Source organism: Amblyraja radiata, chromosome 7 (genome assembly GCF_010909765.2).
Source record: "Amblyraja radiata isolate CabotCenter1 chromosome 7, sAmbRad1.1.pri, whole genome shotgun sequence".
Taxonomy (NCBI): domain Eukaryota; kingdom Metazoa; phylum Chordata; class Chondrichthyes; order Rajiformes; family Rajidae; genus Amblyraja; species Amblyraja radiata.
Window position 1 is genome coordinate 25,734,906 of NC_045962.1, and position 26,803 is coordinate 25,761,708.

A 26,803-nucleotide genomic window follows, 5' to 3' on the forward strand; every position below is an offset into this window, starting at 1 on the left:
AAGAAATTGTACATGTTGTTTTCTTTTATTACAAAAGCAGGAGTAAAAGGTAAGAATGCCTCTGAGTACAATTTTACTTTTATTTTAGTTATTTCTTTCAAACACAATAGGGTCTATAAAAGTACTTCCCTTTGGCTTTCGTAGGTATGTTCCAAGATTAGAAACAAGGATATGTTGCTACACATCAGAGTCGTATCATAGAGAAGTTTTATAAACGCATGGAGATTGGAATAATAGCTACAGATAAAGTGCATTACCAGAGTTTAAAAAAATTATAAAAATAACCAACTCATAGAAGCTGCTGGTCAAATCAGCAAGAATGCAGGACAATAATTATCCGTGTTAATAGACTAACCAATCACTGTTATTTCAAATCATTGCACAGCAAATGTCATTATTAAACACTTCAACACTTCATAAAATGAATCAAGACAAATACGTTAGCATCTAACATAGCTACTCCCATTGTTCTATACGATAAATAATTTATTCTGATAGTGTTCATAGTTGAAACTTGCATCTATGTGTATCAGTAAAGCAGTATCTTCCTTCAACAACCCCAAACTGTTTATCTGTTGTGATATTTATAATGACAACTGAACTATAATTTCTCTTTTAAATAATAGATCCAAGTTCTATACATTAAATAGAAATTGTGTTTGGCGCTTTCATTTTGTAGCCTCCTTTGGTCTGATTAGCAATGCCAGAATCATTTATCAAATGAATTTCTTATTTCTCTCTCAACAGCAATATCGAAATGAAAGCATTTCTTGTTAGCATTTAAAGATGTTTCTTCCAAGTCATTGAAGTATAGGCAATGCAGAAGTTCTGCATTTTAACTGCCTTTAAGCTTTTGATCAATCATCAGTAGATTTTGACTTTAGGAAGCATGCATGTAACTGTTTTCACAAGGCACTGAATCGGGCTACAGGTAGTATCATCTTTAATAAAGGTATCTTTGGCATTGTATTTGTTTACCTATTGATTATTAGGATGGCTTATGTTGTTTACTGAGGCAGTGGTCTCCATTTCAGCAAGGTAGCTTTGTCTGTATGTGAAAGTCAGGTCAGATCATTTTAAAATGGGTAAAGCTGCTCCAGCACCATACCAGTGCCGATGAGCCCCCTGCTGTTTGCCTTCCAGCAGTACAGCACGACAAGACAATGCTCTCATTGCGGCCTGAACAGGTTTCTGCTCTCCATTAGTCTTGATCTCTTTGAGATGTGACGATTGACTTTTATCTTTTACAATCTTACATTCTATCCATTGTGCTCAATGCGCTCCACCTTTCTTTGATTAATGTGAAATATTTATATTGTGGGCAGGGATGAGAATTCTCTCTGGTCGCTTTGAACTTGCTCTCCTGCAGATTACAGTAGTTCTATTGTTTACGTGTGCATTGCTAATGTTTAAGTAAGACTTTAGGCAGCCTGACTCAACAGTGACTTCTCTTTATTTAATGTTAACAAAGACAGGAATTGATGGGCCGAGTTACTTAATCAGATAAAGTTCTGTATGGCTGCCTTTGAATCTGTGTGGTCGTATATTACCATATTTCAGTGTCAGGTAAAGATTAGTAATGCCTGATCGTAAAGTGGTGGTTAAATAAATAGTGGTTTCAATCCGCTGAAGTTATGACTCTTTGAGATTGTAAGATGCACTTCTTTTGACCTAGGTCTGATGGAAAGGGTTCCTGTCAAAATGACTGAGCCAACCAAATATAATATTATGCAAACTAGATGATTGTTATCTGCAAAGATAGACAGAAAATGCTGGAGTAACTCAGCGGGTCAGGCAGCATCTCTGGAGAAAAGAAACAGGTGACATTTCAGAGACCCTTCTTCAGACTTAAGTCTTTGGTGTGAAACGTCACATTCTTTTTCTTCAGAAATGCTGCCTGTCCCGCTGAGTTACTCCAGCATTTTCTGTCTATCTTCGGTGTACAGAGAGTGGTAGCTGTGTGGAATGAGCTTCCAGTGGAAGTGGTGGAGGCAGGTTCGATTTTATAATTTAAAAATAAATTGGATAGGTATATGGACGGGAAAGGCATGGAGGGTTATAGTCTGAGTGCAGGTAGATGGGACTAGGGGAGAATCAGTGTTCGGCACGGACTAGAAGGGCCGAGATGGCCTGTTTCTGTGCTGTATTTGTTATATGGTTATATATGGTTATATGGTAAACCAGCATCTGCAGTTCCTTCCTACACATTGTTATCAGCAACGTGTTTCAAAGATAAGGTCAAAACACAGATTAATGAACCCATTGTAATCATTGATAAGCTTTCATTTTGACTTTCATTATTGCAGAATTCCATAATTATTTGTAGTGGATTATTTATTTTGAAAATTATCATCATGAATATATTAGTTCCCTTGCAAAATGTTATGAGAAGGAATCAAAATTGTGAAAACACAACGGCGCAGCTGATAAAGTTGCTGCCTCACAAAGCACCAAAGAACTGGGTTCGACCCTGACCTCGGATGCTGTCTGTGTGGAGTTTGCATGTTCTCTCTGTGGGTTTCGTATGGATGCTCCAGTATCCTCCCACATCCCAAACACATGCGGGTTTGTAGATTAATTGCCATCTATAAAATTGCGTAGAGAGTGGATGAGAAAGTGGAATAACATAGAACATGTATGAACGGGAGATCGATGGTTAGCGTGGAGGGCTGGAGGGCCTGTTTCTATGATGTATCTATAAACTAAACTAAAAACTAAACATTGATAATAGGAAAGATAAACTGGTGCCTTCATTGCTAAGTGGAAGAAAGATTCAGCCCAATTAATTCCTGATAAACATCAAATGTCTCTGAACGGTTGCTGTGGTGAGCAATATTGTTGAAACCAGATCATTCTTGCAAGAACAACACATGGATAGCAAGATAGTCTGGTATTTTGCTGCTACAAATGTATTAAGTTACATTTAGTAGCACAATCCCCACATTACTAAATGCTTTACTAGTAATTAGATTATTTTGAACATATTGTCATTTTTGTAATTTTGAAAAAAACAGTAAGAAAAAATGCGAACAATGAAAACTAATTCTTACTTATAATTACTTAGTGTAATAAAAGTATACTTTGAGCTATTTAATATATCACTGTAAGCTAAATTCTGAAGTAGAACAAATAACGCAGACTTGACTGAATTAATGCAAAGTTATTTCTTGATTTTAGTGCAACTTAGAAGATAGCTTATCATTTACTTTTAAAGTTAGCCACAGTGCTAATTCACAGTTGTGAATATGACTATAAAGTAGGTTATCAGGACTACAGTAACATTGAGTCTGAATAAAGGACTTGACTCGAAACATCACCTATTCCTTTTCTCCAGGGATGCTGACTGACCCACTGAGTTGCTCCAGCATTTTGTGTCAAAATAACATACACTGTCTTGAGACATTGCATTGTTTATAGTTTACATTTTTATTAAACAGGTCCATTATTTTCTGTGCCTGTCTGATACAGACAATGCACTCAAAGGCCCACCTTATCTTCAAACTTGGTAGCGAGATCCAGCGTCAAGCCTTGCCTGTTTCCGGGGATGTGTGGAAAATCCCCACTAGACTCCCCACATCATGTTCAATAACATGGCTAACTCGCCTCCCCCCAATATTTGCCAGTCAGTCCTGAATAACAGTGTACACTTTGAATGGCAGAATAGCAGCATTTCCATTCAGAACCACTGCTGTGGCCAGCATGATGAGGCCCATTACATTGTATTGATTGCAGTATGCTTCCACTGGAGTTGTTTTATTGGGATGCAGGTAATCAAAACTTCTACTCTGCTGAGAAATGCTTATAACAGTAGACTTGTTTTGCTATAAAATTGGCGAATCGGATGTATCTGTTAACACTTTCCTCTCTCTTGCCCCTTGCTTATGGGGTGGCACGGTGGCGCAGCGGTAGAGTTGTGCCGGGTTCGATCCCGACTACGGGCGCTGTCTTTATGGAGTTTGCGCGCTCTCCCCGTGACCGCGTGGGGTTTCTCTGAGATATTCGGTTTCCTCCCACACTCCAAAGATGTATAGGTTTGTAGGTTAATTGGCTTGGTATAGTATAAAAATAAATTGTCCCTAATGTGTGTAGGGTCGTGTTATTGTGCGGGGATCGCTGGTCTGTGTGGACTCGGTGCGCCGAAGAGCCTGTTTCCACGCTGTATCTCTAAATGAAACTAAATATTAAGTCAAGATATTAAAATAGTTTTGATTTGTAGGTGATTGGTTTGCTGTGCATAATGACACCAATAATGAGTTCAGATGGATATGGGCGAAAGCAGGTCGATGGAACTAGTGCAGGTGGGGCATCTAGGTCAGCATGGATAATAGACATAGACAATTGGTGCAGGAGTAGGCCATTCAGCCCTTCGAGCCAGCTTCAATGTGATCATGGCTGATCATCCACAATCAGTACCCCGTTCCTGCCTTCTCACCATATACCCTGACTGCACTATCTTTTTTTTTTTTTTTAATTTTAAATTTTTAAAATTTTTTTAAATTTGTTTATTTTATTAGAAGTTAATACAGTACAAAACAATACAGTGGCACCTAATTTTAGGTGCCAACTATGTCATACCGTAATCCATTCTATGTACAACCTCTAGTTTTATGTTATGAGAAGGAAGTAAGCAAGACAAGAAAAAGAAAACAATAGAAAGGGGAAAAAGTGGAAAAATAGATGGTAGAGAGTAGAAAAACGTGAAGTGTGTATATAAAAAATAAAAAAATAAAATAAAAAATAAAAAGTGGAAAGTAGAAATAGAAGAGAAGGCCCCTTAAAAGAGAATTTTTCAAATCTATATTCGGAGATGTAGATCTATCCACGTCATGAACTGAAATCAGCAATCCTTATGGTACCGCTGCATCACATGATTCCAAAAAGTCGATGAAAGGAGAGCAACTCCTTAAGAATTGGTCATATTCATCTATTAGTCGGAGTCTCATTTCTTCAAGGCGTGCTATGTCCATCATATTCCTAATCCACATTTTAACAGTTGGTATGGTTGTATTTTTCCAAAATTTAAGTATCAATTTCTTTCCAATTATTAACCCATAATTAAAAAAAACATTTTGGTCTTTATTTAAATTGGTATCTTCTCCTATTATTCCAAATATAATCCATTCCATTTTGGGTTCTATTCTTGACTTGAAGAGCTTTGTAAATATATAAAATATATCACTCCAAAATTTATTCAACTTTGTACATCCTACAAATGAATGTGTTATATTAGCGTTTTGACTGCACTATCTTTAAGAGCCCTATCTAGCTCTCTCTTGAAATTATCCAGAGAACCGGCCTCCACCAACTCTCTGTGTGAAAAAGTGTTTCCTCATCTCCGTTCTAAATGGCTTACCCCTTAATCTTAAACTGTGGCCCTTGGTTCTGGACTCCCCCAACATCGGGAACATGTTTCCTGCCTCTAGCGTTTCCAAACCCTTTATAATCTTATATGTTTAAATAAGATCCCCTATCCTTCTAAACTCCAGAGGGTACAAGCCCAGCCGCTCCATTCTCTCAGCATATGGCAGTCCCGCCAACCCGGGAATTAACCTTGTAAACCTACGCTGCACTCCCTCAATAGCAAGAATGTCCTTCCTCAAATTAGGGGACCAAAACTGCACACAATACTCCAGGTGTGGTCTCACTAGGGCTCTGTACAACTGCAGAAGGACCTCTTTGCTCTTATACTTCTCTCTATGAAGGCCAACATGCCATTAGCATTTCTTCATTACCTGCTGTATCTGCATGCTTAATTTCATTGACTGATGAACAGGAACCCCCCCAGATCCCATTGTACTTCCCCTTTTCCCAACTTTTGGGCTGAAGGGCCTGTTCCACTTTGTATGATTCCTTGACTAATTATGGAAGTAGTGTTGAATTTTCTTCAAAGATCTCTATCAGAGGGGCTGGTTTATTTGGATGTTGTTTTGATATGTTTATACAAAGCTGGCTGCTTCTGTTATGCAGGAAATCTTGCACCAAACATGTTGGAAACAAAGGACACGATTGCTGTGCAATGGAACTATTCGGAAAACCAAATGCTGAAAGCTATATGTGGAAACAGAACTGCAGATGCTGGTATACCAAGGGAAGGAGTAACTCAGTGCATCAGGCAGCATCCTTGGAGAACATGGATAGGTGACGTTTTGGGCCAAATGCTGAAAACGTTATGCTACTTAGAGTCATAGAGTCATAAAGTGATACAGTGTGGAAACAGGCCCTTTGGTCCAACTTGCCCACACCGGCCAACATGTCCCAGCTACATTAGTCCCACCTGCCTCCGCTGGGTCCATATCCCTCCAAACTTGTCCTATCCATGTACCTGTCCAATTGTATTTTAAATGTTATGTAATAGACAATAGACAATAGGTGCAGGAGTAGGCCATTCGGCCCTTCGTGCCAGCACCGCCATTCAATGTGATAAGTTAGTAACTGACATGAGGCTCTCTATGCCACTTTAAATGTTTCTTTCACACTTTGAGTGATGATGCGACAGTGTTTCCCTGGACTTGGTGAAAACGTTACTCTTTCATGAGGGGGCTTTGAACTCATCCTTGATTTTTTTTCTCTATCCGCATGAAAGAGCTCAGAATGAAACACCTGATATGTGACCTGGAATTGGGCATACGAGCAATATGGCCCATCCATCTGAGAGGAATTAGGGTCCCGATGCTACGAATGCTGACATTTGGGTCGGCACAGTGATGTAGTGGTGGAGGTGCTGTCTTACAGCGCCAGAGACCCGGGCTCTATCCTGACTACAGGTGCTATCTGTACGTAGTTTGTACATTCTCTCTGGGAATGCGTGGGTTTTCTCCAGGTGCTCTGGTTTTCTCCCACACTACAAAGTCTCCAGGTTTGTAGGTTAATTGGTTTCGGTAAATCAAATTGTAAATTATCCCTAGTGTTTAGGAAAGTGCTAGTGTATGGGGTGACCACAGGTTAGTGTGTACTTGGTTGGCCAAAGGGCATGTTTCTGTGCCATATCTCGAAAGTCTAAAGTCTAATTGCTGCCTCACAGAGCCAGTGGCCCGGATTCGATCTTGACACCAGGTGCTGTCTATGTGGAGTTTGCATATTCTCCCTTTCAACCCACAATGTTTTGCGCTGAATATGATGCCAAGTTAAACTGATCTTATGTCTGTACATGATCCATATCCTTCTATTCCCTGTATTTCTAAGTATCTATCTAAAAGCTTCTTAAACGCCACTATTGCATCTGCATCCACCACCCCTGGCAATGTGTACCAGGCCCCCATCACACTCTGTGTAAAAAACTTCCCCCGCACATCTCCGTTAAACCTTCCCCCTCTCAACTATACTAAATAAGAAAAGAGGTGAGTCTATCAAGTACAGAGAGGCAGTCGGTGTACAAGAGGACTGACTGCAGATTGTTCCGGATCCTCTGTGTATGCTGTGGATTCCAACAGCTCACTGCCACTTGGATTATGCCTTTGGTCTCATGCACAATACCATTGAAACACAAGGAAAAGTCACACTAAACGTGCAATGCCCTGTTCTGCCTCAACGACATAGCACACTGTTCCTAGCAGAAGAAGGCCAATATTTTCACAAATTGTAAATTTTGGTGTCATTCCTCCCATTCCCTTTCATTAGTAGAATCTATGTATTTTCCAATTACAATTACTGTTACTCAGTAGTTCTCAAGTCGGTTCACTAATAGAATATTGTCAGTATAAAATTTTGTCTCATATGTATATTTGTTCTGCACCTGTCTGTTCATAATCAGCGTGTGCAAGCAAGTGCATATCTCATAAGCTCCATATATTATTTCCAAGTAGCTTTCTACGACTCTGGGGAGTACTGAAATGTCTTTCATGCTTCCATTCAATTAAGCAAATATAATGTTGTAAAGTAAAAGCCTATATCATCCGCTAATTCTAGCAAGTATTTCCAGTAGTATAAATGGAACATACAGTGATTATGTTATCCAGCGTTGGTATTGTGGCTTTTATTCTTGATTCGGAGCATCTGTCTTGGTCTTGCATCGTCAGAAGTCAATATTTGGAGGTCAGTTGTAACCAGCGGTAGAGAAGGACTACGTGAGAGAGATTTGCAACAGGCTGCTTGTTGTAAGCTGGTTTCAGGATGTGGAAGCCTGTGAATCGATTATTCATAGTCGTAGAATAACAGCAAGGAAACAGGCCCTTGGGCCTAACTCATCCTTGCCAAACAAGATCAAGTCAAGTCAAGTCAAGTCAAGAGAGTTTATTGTCATGTGTCCCAGATAGGACAATCAAATTCTAGCTTGCTGCAGCACAACAGAGTATTGTAAACAAAAATACAGAACAGTTCAGTTTAATATAGCCCATCTAAGCAGGTGCCATTTGCCTGTGTTGGGCCCAAATTCCTCTAAACCTTTCCTATAACCATGTACCTGTCCAAATGACATTTAAACATTGTTATTGCACCTGCCTCAACCACTTTCACTGGCAGCTAGTTCATATACGCACCATCCTCTATGTGAAGAAGTGGTCACTTGGGTACTTTTTACATATTTTCTCCTCTCACCTTAAACCTATGCTCTTGAGTTTACTCCCTCATCTTTACAATGGAATCTTCAATGACTTCCTTTTTCCAGGCCCCCACTCCCTCATCTTTACTATGGAATGTCCAGTTACTCTACACCTCCATTCCCCACCAGGAAGGTCTAAAAGCCCTCCTTTTTTTTACCCCAGTACCAGCCAATTTCCGTCTATTTATACTCTCCACGAGCAAAGCTGGTCCTTACCCTCAACAACTTCTCCTTCGACTCCTCCCACTTCCTCCAAATCCAAGGCGTAGCTATGGGCACTCGCATGGGCCCTAACTATGCCTGCGTCTTTGTAGGGTACGTCGAACAATCACTGTTCCTGTCTTAACCTACTTGATCTCCCGGTTGCTCAGCACTTCAACTCCCCCTCCCATTCCCAATCCGACCTTTCTGCCCAGGAGCTCCTCCATTGTCAGAGTGAGGCCCAGCGCAAATTGGAGGAACAGCACCTCATATTTCGCTTGGGCAGCTTACACCCCAGCGGTATGAACTTTGACTTCTAACTTCAGATAGCCCTTGCTTTCCCTCTCTCTCCATCCCCTCCCCCTTCCCAGTTCTACCACAAGTCTTACTGTCTCCGACTGCATTCTATCTGTCCCGCCCACTCCCCTTACATCACTCAACCCGAAACATCACCCATTCCTTCTCTCCTGAGAGGCTGCCTGTCCCGCTGAGTTAGTGCAGCATTTTAGATTTACCTTTGATTTAAACCAGCATCTGCAGTTCTTTCCTACACCTCTTGAGTTCTTGATTCCCTACCCTGGGAAAAAGATAATGTGCATTCATCCTGTGCCCTTCATGATTTTATACACCTCTATAAGGTCACCCCTCAATCTCCTACCCTCCAAGGAATATAGTCCAGAGGCCAATTAACCTGCCCAGTCTCCCTATAGCTCAGACCCTTGAGGCCTGACAACATTCTAGGTAATCATCACAGTGGCTAGTGGTGTCTTTCCTCGAGCAAGGTGACCAAAATTGTACTTAATATCCAAGTGCGGCCTCAATAAAGTATTATTGAATTATCGAATTGGGGGAGTCCAGAACCAGGGGCCACAGTTTAAGAATAAGGGGTAAGCCATTTAGAACGGAGATGAGGAAACACTTTTTCACACAGAGCATTGTGAGTCTGTGGAATTCTCTGCCTCAGAGGGCGGTGGAGGCCGGTTCTCTGGATACTTTCAAGAGAGAGCTAGGTAGGGCTCTTGATGATAGCAGAGTCAGGGGATATGGGGAGAAGGCAGGAACGGGGTACTGATTGGGGACGATCAGCCATGATCACATTGAATGGCGGTGCTGGCTCGAAGGGCCGAATGGCCTACTCCTGCACCTATCGTCTATTGTCTATTGAATCAATGTCTTGCGCAACTGCAACATAACATCCCAACTCTTGTACTCAATACCCTTTATGATGTACGCCTCCTTCACTACTCTGTCTACCTGTGACTCCACTTTCAGGAAACCATGTACTCTTAGTTCCCTCTGTTGTACAACACTTCCCAGGGCCCTACTATTCATTATGGAAGTCCAACCTTGATTTTACTTCCAAAAACGCGACAACTCACACTTATCTGAATTGAATGCAATTTGCCATTGCTCAGCCCACTTACCTAGTTGAACAAGATCCCACTGTAACTATAGATAACCTTCTTCACTGTCTACGACATCACCAATTTTAGCGTCACCTGCAAACGTACTCACCAGGCATTGTGCATTCTCATCTAAATCATTTAAATCCATGTACCCGTCCAAATGTCTTTCATTACGATGGTATTCAGCCCAAGCATGAGCATAAAAGCAAGCCAAGTACAGTTTTTAAAAGGTCAAACTTCCAGAAAAGGTTACATTATATAGCAGATGTTTTCATCTATCAGTCCAAGCCATCAGCACCAGTCACGGTATAAATAAGGCCTTCATTGTTATCCAATTTGTGTCCACATTAATAGAAAGGCTAAATTAATTACTTTGGGAGCACTTTATTATATTGGAAAATCATTCAAGATCTGGCGTAAAGAGCAAACTGCTGGAAGAAGTTAGTGTAACGTGTTGTATTAGACCTTCCAATGATGGTGGTTCTTAAATCTACTGTATCATTGGCCAATTCTGTGTGTTATTAAGCAACCATGCTGCAATATTTGGTCATGGATAGTGTAATCTTCAAAGATCATTCTTTTCATATACTCATTTTCTTAGGTCATTACTAAACAAGCTCTTTTAGATTAGAGAAAAATACTTGCTTTTGTAGAGCAACATTTGCAATGTCATGATATGCCGATGAGCTTGGAGTTCTTTTGCCATTCTTGTTGTGGAGAGGAGTGTAGCAAGCAGTCAGGGAACAACAAAGTCCCACAAGGGATAAGAACTAATCTTAAACTCTTGTACTAATGTTGATTGAGGAATAAACTATTGGCCAAATTAAATTTCCCTGCTCCGTTTTGATATCCCCTGAGATCAACCGAGAACGAGAATGCAACCTTGAGGTTACCGTTTCACGTGAAAGATAACATCTGTTATGGAGTGGCACTCACTCCACACTGCACACATGTCAGTCCATTAGAGGTGTTTGGTTCTTGAAGCCAAAGATACAAGCAGCATCTTCAGGGCCAATGAAATTCCTCGTATGTAGCAAAACATGCTAGGCGAATAAAGTGTGATTCTGATTCTGATACTCACAAAAAGCTGGAGTAAGTCAGCGGGACAGGCAGCATCTCTGGAGAGAAGGAATGGGTGACGTTTCAGGTCGAGATCCTTCTTCAGACTGACATTGAATATTGTACGGGTGATCAATGGTCAGCATGGACTCAGTGGGCTTACAGTTTCCAAGCTGTATCTTTTTTAATTTACGGAATGTAGATGTAAGGCCAGCCCCACTGCCTCTGAGATAGTTGTAATGATCTAGCTTCTTGACCTGCTGTAGTCCATCTGAGGAAGGACTCCAGGAGTGTGGTTGTGCAGAGGCATCCAGCATCTTGACTCCAGAAAAGTAAATTATTTCAGGTAATGATGTTCCCTTTGTGCCTCAGTCCTTCCGAGGTGCTCTTGAAGAAACCTGAGAAAGTTAGACTTTAGACTGTACTTTACTGTAGATTTTAAACATACTGCGTGGAAACAGGCCCTTCGGCCCACCGAGTCCATGCTGATCACCCCATACACTAGCACAATTCTACACACTAGGGTGAGTTTACAATTTACAGGAGCCAATATTTTCCACTTGTCTGGATTACTGTAGCTCAAACTTTGCTCAAAAGACACAACATAATGCAGAGCAAAATGTTCTATCTTTCATAATAAGCATTTTCACCATCTTGATTGCAGGACCTTTCACTAAATGTACTGTGGAAACGCCCCCAGCCTCATAACACAGCATCCTGTAACATCTCCCAAATCTAAATATCATTGAATCATTGAATTGTATATCCCTCAGAAGGATGTCTAACAGTTCAATGCGACGTTACCATGGACATGGCAGATGCAGTCACAAGTCAGAATACATTTATTAGCCAAGTGCGTATCCGGAACTGGCGGCGCTGTTAACAGCTGCGGCTCGCCTGCAGTCCGTCTGTCTTTACTTTTTTCAGTTGTTTTTTTTGTCTTGTTTTGGTTAAGTTTTAGTTTGTTGGGTTGTGTTAGAGGGGGTGAAACTTGTTCTCTGTCTCTTCCTTCGGGGGAATGCGACTTTTTCGTGTCGTATCCCCCTTCTCTGCCTCCGTCTGCGCTGAGGCCTAATGGTGGAGCTGGCGGCCTCCAACCTGCGACCGACCCCGAGGCTCCGGAGGCAGAGCCAGCCAGGACTTACCAACGAGAGGCTGGCCATTTTCGGGGCTAAGGCAGCGGTGGCCGACTTGCTGGTGCGGCGTTCTGGCTTTCGGCGGCGGCCTGAAGCTGATGCAGCGGGGCTCGGAGCTGAGACTGCGGGACCCGGAGCTGGGGCGGCGGCCTGGAGCTGGGGCGGCTGCCCGGAGCGGAGACTGCGGGACCTGGAACAGCGACTGCGGGACCCGGAGCTGGGGCGGCGGCCCGGAGCTGGGGCAGCGGCCTGGAGCGGAGACTGCGGGACCCGGAGCTGGGGCGGCGGCCCGGAGCGGAGACTGCGGGACCTGGAGCTGGGGCAGCGGCCCGGAACGGAGACTGCGGGACCCGGAGCTGGGGCGGCGGCCGGGAGCGGAGACTGCGGGACCTGGAGTTGGGGCGGCGGCCCGGAACTGATGCTGTGGCGGGCCGTCTCGGAGCGGAGACGGCGTTCCGGCTTTCGGCGGCGGCGACATCACCACGGAGGTCCGCTCGACTGGAGAGCGGCGTCTTCGGCCTGGATCGATCGCCTCAGCGCAGAGGGAGAACAAGGAGGGAAGAGACGGAGACTAAGACTTTGCCTCCATCACAGTGAGGATGTGCTTGGTGAACTCACTGTGGTGGATGTTTAATTTGTGTTTATTGTATGTTTTGTTATTATTGATTCTGTGTATGACTGCAGGCAACATAATTTCGTTCAGACCGAAAGGTCTGAATGACAATAAAGGATCTATCTATCTATCTATCTATCTATCTATCTATCTATCTATCTATCTATCTATCTATCTATCTATCTATCTATCTATCTATCTATCTATCTATCTATCTATCTATCTATCTATCTATCCAAGGAATTTGACGGTGCTTTGGTCGCACATGGTAAAACATGTGGATAAATATGGTATAATGTGGATAAATGTGAGGTTATCCACTTTGGTGGCAGAACAAGGCAGCAGATTATTATCTGAATGGTGTCAGATTAGGAAAAGGGAAGGTGCAACAAGACCTGGGTGTCCTTGTACATATAATCATATAACCATAGTTTAGGGGTAACATGAGGGGGAACTTCTTTACTCAGAGAGTGGTAGCGGTGTGGAATGAGCTTCCAGTGGAAGTGGTGGCGGCAGGTTCGTTGGTATAATTTAAAAATAAATTGGATAGGCATATGGATGAGAAGGGAATGGAGGGTTATGGTATGAGTGCAGGCAGGTGGGACTAAGGGAAAAAAGTTGTTCGGCATGGACTTGTAGGGCCGAGATGGCCTGTTTCCGTGCTGTAATTGTTATATGGTTATATGGTTATAAAATTCTTAAGGGATTGGACAGGTTAGGTGCAGGAAAAATGTTCCCGATGTTGGTGGAGTCCAGAACCAGGGGTCACAGTTTAAGAATAAGGGGGAGGCGATTTAGGACTGAGACGAGGAAAATCTTTTTCCCCAGAGAGTTGTGAATCTGTGGAAAACTCTGCCACAGAAGGCAGTGGAGGCCAATTGACTGGATGTTTTCAAGAAGGAGATAGATTTAGTTCTTCAGGCTAACGGAATCAAGGGATAAGGGGGAAAAGGCAGGAACGGAGTATTGATTTTGGATGATCAGCCATGATCATAATGAACGGCGGCGCTGGCTCGAAGGTCCTACTCCTGCACCTATTTTCTATGTTACCATCTCTAAGTTCCCCTCCAAGTCATTGATTATCCTGCATGCAAGTTGCATGCAAGTTCTATCTCTGTTCTTTCATCGTTACTGGTGGAAAATGACTGTCTGCATGTATATGGTGGGTGTAAATCAGTGGCCGCGAAACGTTTTTGAAAGTGGGGGGGCTGAGTGATCACTGATCACCGGCCTCGGGGGTACCCGGTGAGGGAGCAAAGCGATCGAGTGGAGGGAGGGTGGCACAATTATTATTTTTTGTTGTTGCTCGACCTCCAAAAACTGGGGGATGTAACAGGCCATTCCCCAACTCAAAGAGGGGGGATATATCTCCCCCCCCTCTCCCTCTCTCTCTCTCCCTCCCTCTCGGGACCCTCACTACCTTCCGCTCGGCGGCCAATCACAGTGCTTCCCCCATATCTCACGCTGCCCCATATCTCGACTGTGAACAGCGCTGTGATTGGCCGTTGAGCAGGGGGGAGGGAGGGTTTTGGGGGGGGGGGGCAGCCAGTTTCTGCCACGGCTGGTCATGGTTTTGCCGCGCTCACTAAGCGCTTGTTCTGAGATTCTGGATGTCGGAGGTCCTCAGAAGAAGAGAAAAATACGCCTGCGGGCTGGATAATTTCCGGTTATGAAGCATGTCTCGCCAAAAAAGTGGAGGGGCTGCAGCCCCCCCCCCCCCCCCATGTTCCACGACCCATGTATATTCCCCAGAGACTACATGGCAATGGCAATCAATAATGCTAACTAAGCAAGGGCCACCCACATCTTCCAAACAAATAGGTATGTATTTTGAAATTAAAAATATATCTCTAAATTAGAGATGGATATGGAACTATGGGACAACCACATGGGCGGCACGGTGGCGCATCAGTAGAGTTGCTGCCTTACAGCGCCAGAGACCCAGGTTCGATCCTGACCACAGGTGCTGTCTGTAGGGAGTTTGCATGTTCTCCCCGTGACCACGTGGGTTTTCTTCAGGTGATCCGGTTTTCTCCCACACCCAAAAGACGAACAGATATGTAGATTAATTGGCTTTGGTAAAAGTTATAAATTGTCCTCATGTAGCAAATGTGCGGGGGTCGCTGGTCGGCACTGACTCAGTGGGCAGAAAGACCTGTGCCCGTGCTGTATCTCTAAACTAAACTAAACTAACAATAATCTTCATAGCCAGAATTTTTTTATTTTTTTTTAACTATTCATTTAATAACATTCAGCCACAAGGGCAACTCGATTGAAATGTTGGCTTTAAATGAGCCCATAATAGCTGTGTTGCTGTGACAGTACCAGTGCCAAAGACTGGGAACAGGGAACAGTTATCTATCTTGTCAGTGTGTTCTGGGAAATCTGCATTACCAGTGGCTCCCACATCTTCCTGGAGCGATGCCAAATAAAATGCTGGGTGTTTAATTGTTCGCATTATCTCAGGCTAAACGAATCATAGCCCACAAACAACAAACTGGGAAAAGCTTTCAAACCAGTTGTAAGTTTGTTCCTTCGACAAATATGGATTATTGAAGCAATTAGTTCAAATGTTCATATCTGTGCTTGGTTCTGAATATCTGAATGCAGTCTATTAATATTAATTGAGGTTTAACCTCATGCTTAATCTACAGTGGAAGCCAGGTTCTGTTTCAGAAACCTGGCCTCTATCGTTAAAAACTGCGGCTTCAGTCCGAAAGAATGGATCTGGCCTTTAGATCGAAGATTTAAATAAACCTGTGAGTGTTATCTTGATTTTCATTTTATTTCAGTCAAGCTCACTCCTTGTCAGATTGGAAATTTAGTGTCAGCTCTTTAAGAGACACGTATTCAATGGTGAAGATTTTTTTCCCACATAACCCATTTACAGACATAATGGGGATGACACCAGCTTTGATCTTCTATTTATAGCTCGAAGACATCATTTGGAGAATTCAAACTAGAAAACAAGTAACTGGGATGTCTTGCCAAGAGGGATTTGTCCTTTTTATCTAGTCTGAGGAGCGTTTTTGATATTTGCATTTCTGAATTGTTCAGCTGTCCAAGCATGCTTTTATCTGTGCTGGGTGAAATGTGTCACAGCAACATATAAGAGCCCCTCTCGAGCTGCTGCTTCTGGACTTCCTCCAACAAATATGGATTATGCTAAAGTCAGTATTGAGTTCAGGAGGATATGTTAATAACTCCCAGATGGGCATCTATTTTTTTTTGCCTGGCAGGAGGGAAATGCCGGCAGTTCGTGGCAGATCTAGTGTTTGGCAGGTCCATCATTTCATCATTAAAGGGCAGATTATTACTCGCAGCACCATTTGCATGACAATTACTTTGCTATCCAATGTCCCACGGAAAGAATATTGCCGATTCCTCCTGGTGGGACCTGCAAATATCACCCCTGCTCATTCTGTGTGTTGACAATAAATTAGTCTTAATAGTAAGATATGTAGCAGTATTATGTTCGGGAGTCCGTTTACGAGTTTAGATGTGTTCCAGGCATTAACCAGACATAACTAGCCAGTGCTGTCTGCCAACTCAGAAGGGGGCAGCTTCTGAGACTGTTTTGTTACCATATAAAATTAAAATAGCATTGTTACATTTGTGAGCTGCACACTGACCTCATTAAAATTAGGAAAGCATCCAGAACTTTGGCAACCATGGCGAAGAACGGCTCTCTGCAGGGGAAGTGAACCCGTATTGAAGATAGACACAAAGTGCATGGAGTAACTCAACGGGGTCAGGCAGCATCTCTGGAGAAAAAGGGCAGGAGACGCTTCTTCAGAATGAAAGTAGAGGGGAGGGAACTGGAGGTAATAAAAGGCCAGAACAAAGCAGGGCCGGCAACCGATGACCAAGAGCCCATAATGGCCCATGTTGGCTCGGGAAGAGGTGATAACACAGGGATACAAGGATGTGAACAGTGCAACTAGTTGGACAACTAGTCTGTGTGGGCGGGGGGGGGGGGGGGGGGGGGGGGGGGGGGGGGGGGGGGGGGGGGGGGAGGAGGGAGGGGGAGAGGGATTGCAGGATTACTTGAAATTTTGAAATTAGATAACTCAACTGGTATTGAACTGGATACATCTAAGGGGCTAAAATGAATGCCCAAGAAAATGGGTGCATGGATTTTAATGTAGAATTAAGCCTTGGCCATTGCTTGCAATGCAAACAGCCCACTTCATTTTGCCTGCATATTTACAATGCTTAGGCCAACACCAATTATGCTGTTGAAAACACGAGGAACTGCAGATGGTGGTTTGCAAAAAAAGACACAAAGTGTTGGAGAAATTCAGCAGGTCAAGGCAGCATCTCTGACGAAAACATGTATACGCAACGTTTCAGGTTGGGACCTTTCTCCAGAGATGCTGCCTGACCCGCTGAGTTACCCCAGTACTTTATGTCTCTAACCGTGCTGTGTCTGCCTGGATACTTCAGTCAAGGCCAATGGGGTAAATGGCTAGCTGCTGTTAAAACAAGCCTAAACCTCTTGAAGAATAGTGTGTTGTGTCTGCAGTCAAGCCCGGACTGATGTATAAGAAACATTGAAGAAGGGAACAACATGGGAAGCTGTTGGTTTCAAAGATGTCCGATTCTGCATTAGGGGTCTCACTGGAAGGGGGAAAGTAGGAGATATGTCTGCTTCCACAGGTGGCAAAGACTCTCTCTAGACACATGTTCAGAAAGCCCTGAGAGTAATTAGGCATGAAGCTTAATGCCAAGAGTCAATCATCACGCAGTAACATGCAATTTCCCGAAAAATTCAGTTCAATTACCTCACCTATATTTAGTGAAAGCATCATCAATGCTCTATCCTATAAAATGCATCATTTGTCTTAAACTCTGCGCAATACTCTACATCCTCATCGGTCACTTGACAATGATGTCTACTAGCAGGACGGTACGGTGGCACAATAATAGAACTGCCATCTCACCACGCCAGAGGCCCGGGTTTGATCCTTACCTGGGGTGCCGTCTGTGCTCCAGTTTCCTCCCACATCCTAAAGATGAGTGGATTTGTATCTTAGATGACCTCTGTAAATGGCCTCGAATGTGTAGGGATTGGATGAGAAAGTGGGATATCATAGAACAAGTGTGAACGGGTGATCGATGGTCGGAGTGGACTCGGTGGGCCAAAGGGCTTGTTCCCATGCAGTATCTCTAAAACTGAAACTAAAACTAATCAGGTCTTGAATATCCTGAATAAATATGGCCTCCAGTTGAGAGTCCCCCCTTGTCCTTCGTATAGCAATTGTGCGATTCTGTGTGTCTCTGGTAAGCTGCAATGTAAGTGGAATATCTACTATTACACCTGTACCAGCAACAACTACATACACATCTCCAGCAAGTCCTCTTGCACCCATAGTATGATGTCCAGTCGGCCTTTGCACAAACAACAGAGAGCAGAATCATAGCTTAGCCACATGTCATCATTGATAAGATGAGGGAAGAAAATAATGCGAGATGATTAAGTTTCACAAAAAAAGTGTCGTAATATTCTGTTTCAAAGGGTTCAGTATAAGATGCTGTTTCCATATTCTGGAGGAGTGCATTTTCACACCTCTCTATACCTCTTGCCTGATGGGAGAGGGGAGAAGAGGTAGCGACTGGGGTGAGATTGGTCCTTTATTACGCTGATGCCCTTCCCATTGCAGCGTGAAGTGTAAATGGAGTCAATGGAAGGGAAGTTGGTTTGTGTGCTGGTCTGGACTGCGTCCACAATTCACTATTTTATGATGTGAAATATTTGGCTGAAGTCAATGTGGTTGCGAATCCCCCTGATGGCAATTTGAGCAAACGTGGAAGTCTCAGACGTGAAGCCAGGGATGTTGCAGAATTTGAACTGGTTTAGACCTGCAGTGGAAATGTAGCAGTCAGCGCACAGTCTTAAGTGTCTCCGATCCAGTATTTGTAATGGTCTATCACTACTAAAGACAGCTAAAATAAACAGCATACTAAAGTGAAAAAGCATGAAGGGGAGACTTTACTTCAGGGACTATTCCAAAATCATTTCTTCAGTGGTGTGGTGATAAAGCAAGAGGGCACTCATCTGACATCGATGTGACAGGAGGTTTGAGTTTTGACAGAGGCTGTCGCTGTAACTATGTGTGTGATGAGTTCCATCAGTTCTTCTGTGGCTTCTGGTGGGATTGTATGGTCCTCTTGGGGAAAAACTGACAGGAGTCTGGTTCACCTATATCCATCTTCAGGCAGAGGCAAACCTCTGAATTGCCAAATCACTGTGGAACATTGGTGCTGAGGTGGAATCAACAGTTCTGCTTCCATGGCTCTGCAGCTGTAGACACCGTGACAGAGGTGAACTGCTGGAAAATAATACAAGCAGATGAAAAAGCAGCATTGTTATCATTTGTGATGTTCCGTACAGTATAATGCGGGTAATAACACCTTACAATTCAGCGCTTGATGTGCAGAAATGTAATGCATGGGATGTTACGTCATGTTATTACCCTTAGCTCAGCATACCAGCTGACAGCCAATTCTGGCAAGAATATAATATGGTTTTAAAGCACATGTACAAAAATGTTATGTTTAGCTGGAGAAATTTTAAGAAGTATTTTAAAATGCGACAACATTAGTATTTCCACTCATCAAAAATGATACCTTTTTCACAAATCATTAATTGTGCTATTCTGTTGAATTATAACATTGTGATATATTCAGACATATTGATACATATTCTTATTTTTAAAAAACCTTGCAGCAATTCTTTGAAACTGTCTTGCTTACAAATACTGTGTGCAATTCATAACTGATAAAGGACCTCCATTTAGAGTGGAGCCATAGTCATACAGTGTGGAAACAGGCTCTTCGGCCCAACTTGCCCATGCTGACCATCTACACTAGTCCTACCTGCCTGCGTTTGCCCCATATCCCTCCAAACCTACCTTATCCATGTACCTGTCCAAATGTTTCTTAAATGTTGCGATAGTACCTGCCTCAACTAACTCCTCCGGCAACTCGTTCCATACACCCACCATCCTTTGTGTAAACAAAGTTACCCCTCAGGTTCCCATTTACTCTTTCTTCCTTCACCTTAAACCTATGTCTTCTGGTTCTCAATTCCCCTATTCTGGCCAAAAGAGCCTGTACGTTTACCTGATCTGTTCCTCTCATGATTTTGTACACAAGTAGGATGGACACATTCTGTTTAACATAATATAGGGTTATTATGGCATCTCTTGATCAGAAGCAGTTTGCCAACCAAGTATGTGACATTAGATAGGCGGTGACATTTAGCAGAATTATAGAAGATTACTGAAGCCAAGCAGAAACAGAAAGCAATGGCTAGAAAAGGCTGAGTGATGGACAAGAAAAAGATCGAAACTCAATGGCCCTAAAAACATGACTGTGGTTTGCAGTGAAGGGTGGAGTTATGTACACATTCCTGGGATTGGAGATCCAGCCTTGCCAACCACAATGATCATTGGTTGAACACTTCAACAGGCTGAGTGGCTGGCATCATTTATAATGAGTCTGTGCTGACTATGGATCTAACCTGACCTGGCGGGGGAGGCCACTGAGAACAAAGAGGGAGCTGGTTGGGGGGAGGGGGGGTATGGGTACTGAGAATGTGGGGGGCCACCGAGAGTGAAGAGGGGCCAACCAGTTTGTGTCTTTGTTGACACTAGAAACATGGTAACTCTTTGTGTACTTTGTGCATTCTATGCAAAAAACAAAGAGTTTCACAGTACCTAGATACATGTGACAAAGTATCATCATCATCATTACTCTCACCTCTAGCGGATCGATGACTGCGGCGTTTACAGCTGAAAACGAACTGGGAAGCTTCAGAGATGACACAACACTGCAGTGGGGAGTGGCAGCACGGGTGTGAAGTTTGCAGCTCCAATTGCCAATTTTGACCATTGATGTGGACTCAATGTCTTCTACAATGCGTCAGAGTCCTTGAGCTTATCCCCATGCATTGATCTCCAAGGTAGTCATTTACAGATTTGGAAGCAGGCTCTTTAGCCCATCGATTCCATGCCAACCATCGATCACCCGTACACTAATTCTATGTTATCCCACTTTCGCAACCTCTACACTTGGGTGTAGAATAGTGTAAGACTTTTTTTTAGAGATACTGTACGGAAACGGGCCATTCAGCTCACTGAGTCCATGCTGACCAGTGATTACCCCGTAAGCACTATCCTACACACACCTGGGACAATTTACAATTTTACCAAAGCCAATTAACCTACAAGCCTGTACGTCTTTGGAGTGTGGGACGAAACCGGAGCGCCCAGAGAAAACTCATATGGTCACAAGGAGAACATACAAACTCTGCACAGACAGCACCTGGAGTCAGGATCGAACCCGGATCTCTGGCGCTGTAAGGCAGTAACTTTACTGCTGCGACACCTGTACAACAGCAAGTCTTGGGCCCCTTGGAAAATACTGTCCTGGCTGTTGCCCACAGCAGGGCTGAGCTCATCAATGGTAAGGAATCCCCATGCTTCATCCCAAATCCTCATTCTCACATCCCAAATCCTCATTCCATATTCTCTTCCCATTTACAAGCTGAAACAAGTAGTTCCTATTCCACACACAGCTTCACTATCATATGTTCATGTTACTGGGCCAAGTACGGATCCATTGGGCTCGGTCCCCCAAGGCAATATTCCACCACTCATCCATAGCCCCCAACTGTGCAGGCGCGGCTGAGGGTTTCCCGTTGCGATGCCAGAGATCCCGTTGTGATGCGAGTCACGGCAACCCTCCCCCAACTGCGCCTCGTAATCCCTCTTCCTACCCCTATCCTCCTCCATTCCCGCTCATCCCCCAGCACACCCTCCCCCTCCTCTTCACCCTCCCTCTTTCACCTCTCCTCCTCCCCTCCCCCACTCCCTCCCTCACTTCGCCTCTCTTCTTTCTCCTACCCTCAGTCACTCACTCCCCGCCCTTGTAGCTCTACCGTGTACCGTTCTGGCGAGGTTTTGAAATATCACGCACACACACACATGCACGCACGCACGCAAACAAACAAGATGAGAGTTTTAGTAATATACTGGACCAAGTGCAAACACAATATTACACCACTCTCCCATAGCCCCCAACTGCGCAGGCGCGACTGACGTATTTAAAGTTTAAACAGGCACTAACTTGTAAATATAAGATCAATGTGAACGCATCTCACTCTCCCTCATCAGTCCCCTATTCCCCTTCTCCATAATCCTCCCTCTCCCCACCCTCCCCTGCTTCCTCCCAACACCCCCTCCCTCCCCTCCTCCCTCTTCCCCCTCCTCCATTACCCCACAATCCCTCTTCCTACCCCTATTCTCCTCAATTTCCACTCATCCCCCAGTACTCCCTCCCCCTCCTCTTCACCCTCCCTCTTCTTTCCCTTCTCCTCCTCCCCTCCCCACTCCCTCCCTCACCTCTCCCTCCCTCTCCTTTCCCCTCTCCTCAGTCACATAGAAACATAGAAACATAGAAAGTAGGTTCGAGAGTAGACCACCAGGTCCGTCGAGCCCGCACCGCCATTCGCTCATGGCTGAACACTAAACAGACACACTTACCCACAAACAGTAGACACAAGACACAGAACACAAGACACTACCCTCCCCTTTATACCGCTATCACCCCTTTCCACCCCAAAAACCTCGTGATCTCCTGGGAGAGGCAAAAAACCGGATAAAAACCCAGGTCCAATTCGGGAAAAAAATCCGGGAAATTCCTCTCCGACCCCAATCCAGGCGATCGACACTTGTCCAGGAGATCACTCAGGCCTTACTATACTAACCATACCTAGGTCCATATCCCTGCCCTCTCCCCGTAGCCCCTTATCCCCTTGGCAGCTAAAAAACCATCTATTTTAGTCTTAAATATATTTAAAGTTTCTGCTTCCACTGCTCCCTGGGGCAGTGAATTCCATAAATTAACCACCCTCTGGGTGAAGAAGTTCTTCCTCATCTCCGTTTTAAAAGAGCCCCCCCTTATTCTGCAACTATGTCCCCTTCCCTGGCTCACTCCTTCCCTGAGTCACTCCTTCCCTGGCTCACTCACTCCATAACCCCTCTCCCCTCCCTACCCCCTCCTCTCCCTCTATCCACCTCGTCCCCCACTCCTCACCTCCCCCTATCCCACCCACCCCCACTGTCCTTCCCGACCTCCCCCACTCGCCCCTCCTCCCCCACTATCCCTCCTCACCTCCCTCACTTCCCCCTCCCTCTCCTTCCCTACCCACTCCTCTCCCTCAATCCCTCCCACTCTTCCTCCTCACCTCCCCAGGATCTCGATGTAAACCTCTGCCAGCCCCGTTTTCTCCACCACGTCGGCGATGAAGTTGTACTTGAGACGGGGGCTGTCAGGGGGGATGGGCCAAGCGGCCTGGAGCCAGGAGAGGGGCAAGGAGAGGCTGAGGGTGCGGCCTAGTCCTTTCCCCGGCGCGGCCTCTCCCTGCCCCCTGATCCCGCACCGGCTCGAACCCCAGCGCAGGGCTCGGAGCCCAGTCCATGTCCCTGTCCGCTCCCCAGAGCCCAAACCCCAGGCCCGGCTACAGCCCCAGGACTTGGCCCACACCAGGCCACTTCACCCTCCCTCTTCTTTCCCCTCTCCTCCTCCCCTTCTCCACTCCCTCCCTCACCTCTCCCTCCCTCCCGTCATAACTACTCTCCCCTTCCTACCCCCCTCTTCCCTCTATCCCCCTGCTCCCCCACTCCTCACCTCCCCCCTATCCCAACCCCCCACAATGAAAATCGCGATTTTTTTTCAAAATAACCTAAACACAATGTTAGCTGTTAATGAAAACGGAAGAATTTGATTAAAATTGAGTTTCTTTGAAAATCGCGATTTTTTAATGTAAATTAGATTTGGGATCCCATTGTGATGTCATTGTAATGTGGCTGTCGGGCAGGGCAAGTGGAAAGTGGATTTGAAAGTGGTTTTTGGAAAGTTTATAATGTTAATAACTCGTAAAATATAACATCAATCCGAACGAAACCTGGCACTGCACATCCCAGGACAATGGTGAGTAATGGGGGCCAAACATTGTAGCACTATCGTGTACAATTTTGGCGGGGTTTTGGGATATCACATCCATGCACGCATACAAACAAACAAGATGAGAGTTTTAATAACATAGACAGATAGGTGCAGAATTAGGCCATTCGGCCCATCAAGTCTACACCATCCAATCATGGCTGATCTATCTATCCCTCTCCATTCTCCTGCCTTCTCCCCGTAACCTGGTTTTCGGCTGGACTGGGCACTGCACCAACAGGTTGAGCGAACGGACCAGGTACGACGCGCAGTGGCGCGGCGCGGTGGAGCGGCAGTGGAGAGGACACCGACAGCTGTGCTTGGTCAGGCCGACCCTGTGATGCTGCCAGGACAACAAGCCTTCATGGCCGGGTTAACAACTCTGTACATAACAACTTGACATGAAAACTTGGCGACTCTTATATACCATCTTAGTGTACTATTTCTATACGCTTGTACTGATGTGCTTATGTTTTGCAATACTCTTGCTGAACTGTATACAAAACAAAATCACTGTCCCTCTGTACATGTGACAATAAAGTACCATTGAGCCATTGAGATGCTGGACATCCTAAGACTTATGAAGGTAGATAAATCTCCTGGCCCTGATCAGATATATCAAAGGGCAAGAGAAGAAATAGCAGGATATATAGATCACCTTACTCACCATTGTCCTGGGATGTGCAGTGCCAAGTTTCGTTCGGATTGATGTTATATTTTACGAGTTATTGACATATATAGACCATTGGCTGAGATATATAGATCATTGTTAGACACAGGTGAGGTGCTGGAAGACTGTCGTCTCTCAAAAAACCCTGGGAATTATGGACCAGTAAACCTAACATCTGTGTTGGTAAATGTTACTGGAGAGGATTATGAAGGATAAAATATACATGCATTTGGGAAGACAGGGGTGTTTAGGGTTAGTCAGCTGGTTTTGTGCATGGGAGATCATGCCTCGCGAATTTGATTGAGTCTTTTGATGATGTAAGCCGGAAGGTTGATGAGGGCAGGGCCACAGATGTAGTCTACATGGACTTACACAAGGCCTTCATAAGGTTCTGCATGGTGGGCTGCTCCATAATCATTGGATACAGGAGCATTTAAGCTTTTTGTGGTTCTGACGAAGGGTTCTGACTTGAAATGTATGTTCTGTCTACTGTTCCACAAATGACACCCATTCTGCTGAGTATTCCCAGTCTTTGTTTATTTTTAGTTTGTGTCAAAGCCTAACGTTTTCTCAAAGCACTTCTGGTATAAAGATCTGTTCTCAGTTTAGTTTAATTTAGTTTAGAAATACAGCATGGAATCAGACCATTCAGCCCACCAGCAATCACCTGCGCACCCATACACTAGTTCCACCTTACACACTAGGTAAAATCTACAGAGGCCTATTAACCTACAAATCCGCACGTCTGTGGAAAGTGGGAGGAAATCGGATCACCCGGAGAAAACCCACACGGTCACAGGCCACATGGTGCAAACTCCATACAGATTGCACACCAGGATTGAACCCAGGTCCCTGGTACTGTAAGGCATCAGCTTCACCGCTCAGCCATTATGCTGCCCTATATACAGTACATAGCAAAACCTATAGCATTGCAGCTGCACTTTCCAATGCATCAGTGCACCTGTACCAGCCCAATAACTGAATGCTTAATCTAGTGCAAATACAGAACAGAAAAAGACTTTCCCCAAATGTATACTTAGGCATAAGCCTCCATAATCTTTGCATTTGTACAGCAGGAATTCGGGCTCAATATTTCATTCAAAGGATGTGATTTTCTTCCCCTATAGACGCAGTCCAAGTATATTAAACATTCAGATGTGAATAGCGATTTGTTAATTTGCCCTTGGTTAATCAAACGACCATGAATAATCTGCCAGCTTCATATAGATTCTTGTCATTTTGACTGAAGCTCACTTGGGTTCACAGCTACAATGACTCTGTCTCTGCTTGTGCATCTGTCTGTAAATAACATTATGAGCAACCATTATATCTCACCTACCAGATGACATTTGGTAAACTGATCAATAAAAGTAAAAGGTTAGCTGTGAAATTCATAAATTTCTGACTTTGATAAACTTTTCTTTAACTTTTAGGAATGTAAAATGACAGCCTCATATTTTAGTTATTCTAACAACTGAGACAGATGTTCTTAGGAAATTGAAAAATAACATCTTTATGGCATCATTAGGTCGCTAACTGTGAACCATGCTGTCCTAATGAAATGTGGCCAGTCTTATTAGGTTTGTTTGCTTTTGTCTGAACAGGAGAATTTGGCCAGGCCAGACATAGTCATTCCATTAAAATAACCTGTGCAGCTTACAGCAGAATACAAAACTGCCCCTTGAGAGACAATATATCCAATAATAGGAGGCTGGTTGTGTGTCAAAAAAGCACTTACGCAGTCAAGAGAGCCAGTTGACATCATAAACCACAAGAGTAGAGCTCAAGTAGTTTATGTTATTTGAACTCTGAGATTTGTGTAACTACCTTGAACCTACTCATTGTTGTTTGTTATATTACAGACTGTGGCAGCAAATGGCAGACAGTGAGTTCACAGCAATTACAGAAGGCCATTGCGATGGTGGAAGGAAGATATATTACAAACTCCCATGGGATAAGATTTAGATCTCGCCAGTGGGTTGACCTGATAATTCACAAGCAATTTTTGTTTTCTGCAAGTTATGGACAGTGGCGCAAAGCAAGGTATAAATGATATCCCCCAGGCCTTCATAATGTATTCTGGTTACCTCATGCAGCATGTGTTAATTTGGCAAAAAATCGTAAGGTTAATTAAGCAAAGAGGTAAAAATAAAAGATTGGATTAGTGATGCA

General features: G+C 44.1%; 1 long non-coding RNA gene across 1 annotated transcript; it reads left to right on the top strand.

Annotated features, from left to right (window-relative positions):
- Positions 1-26,803, top strand: LOC116974834. Its single transcript, XR_004412450.1, has 2 exons — positions 1-49; positions 26,494-26,803. It is a non-coding gene; the product is annotated as an uncharacterized LOC116974834 (long non-coding RNA).